We start from the raw sequence: 1,688 nt of genomic DNA on the forward strand, positions 1-1,688 counted from the left end.
AAGACTGTATGCTTAACTATGTGTTCTATGCTTACTTTTTAGGCTTAGTGTAATTAATTTATAGCTTTAAATCTATATGTAAGAGTTTCTAGACTAGATAAAGTCTTCTAGTGTTAGTAAATAATAGTTGTAGATTTAATTAGAATTATTTATAATATAGCATGTTAAGCTTAAGTTAAGGATAAATAATTCTCTTAGCAAATATCTATTTTAGTTTAAAATTAACTATAGCTAGCAATGTAGCTGCCTTAACTCTTAATACTTTCTAGCCTTTAAGTTAGTCTTCTTGTATCTCTAGCATAGGTGTATGTAAACTTTTTAGAATTAGTATCTTTAAATTATGTCTACGCTGCTCTTTTAGTAGGCCTTAAAATTCTAAGTTATGCTTACGCTTTAATGCTATAAGCTTTTTAACTCTCTTATTTAGCATCTACTAGTCTAGTGCTCTGTCTAGATAGACATAGAAGCAGTCCTTTAGTGCATAGATGTGTCTGCATGCAGGACATTTAGTGCCACCTGTTTTAGCAGGTTTCTAGCTTAAAAATAACTTTTTATTATCTTTTTAATAATGTTAATATTAAGGTTTACTCTATTTTCTTAACATTACAACTTCTGCACTATAGGCGTCCCTATTTGTGCCCTAGGTAGTTTTCCTACTTTTAGTAAGGTATAACAAGTTATCTGTTATAAAGGCAGCTTTATGCTTTTTTATATGTATTAGATAATTTAACATTATATGTTTTTAAAAGCGCTTTATTATTTCTTTTTAATTTATGTCTAGTGTAAACTATCTACTTTCCTAAAAAGTTATAGACTAATAAAGAGCAACTTTATTTATAGTAGTTAAAAAGTCCTTTGCAACAGCATTAAACTGCGTTGTTTCTAGAACATTTTGTGTCTCTACTTCTATAGCAGCGTAATTATACTCTGCTAGCTATAGGTTCTATATGCTTGCGTTTCTTAGCAGCTTTAAAGATGCATTATATTAGTTGTACACATGTTTTTATTTAAATTAGTTATTAACACCTACTATAGCTTTAAGGTTTGTAATCTACTATCTAAGTAGTTAATCTAGGGAACAGCATGTACGCTGCAGATGCAGGCTAACTATTAACTAGATAAAGATAATAATCTGTTAGAGGCTTAATTGCTCTCTTTTATAATTATGTCTATTACTCTTGTACTTGTTAGCCTTAATCTTGTAGTATTTAATAGCTTCTTTAAAGGCTCTAACACTGCTTGTTAATAGCTTGTTTATGTGCGTAGGCGTTTTAACGTTAGAGGCTGGTGAAAACTCAGCTATTAGCAGCATCTCTAGAGCTCTTAGTTTGGAGATCATTTGGATGGTCAACTTAGGATCCACTTGCGGCCAGATGCTGTGCGCTACACATCTCAATTGCAGCTGCATCATCCAGGCTCTGTAGTCGGTGTGGTCTCGAAGGACGACTGTCGCGTCTCGAGGAGGCTGGGTGGCCATTTTGTATTAATGGAGGCACTAAGACTCTTAATTGTCAGATTTAAGCACTGTTTCTAGGCTTCCTAAGATAAATAATGGGTTTAGATATAATGTATGGGATGATTGATTAATTGTCTTAATCTATTAATCCTTTTTCTGCTCTACTCGTGTTGCTTGGCTTTTGTTTTTCCGATCCGAGTCCCTCGCGCACTAGCCCTATGCGCGACCAGCT

This window comes from Lindgomyces ingoldianus, assembly GCF_010093535.1.
Source record: "Lindgomyces ingoldianus strain ATCC 200398 unplaced genomic scaffold BDR25scaffold_2, whole genome shotgun sequence".
Classification (NCBI taxonomy): domain Eukaryota; kingdom Fungi; phylum Ascomycota; class Dothideomycetes; order Pleosporales; family Lindgomycetaceae; genus Lindgomyces; species Lindgomyces ingoldianus.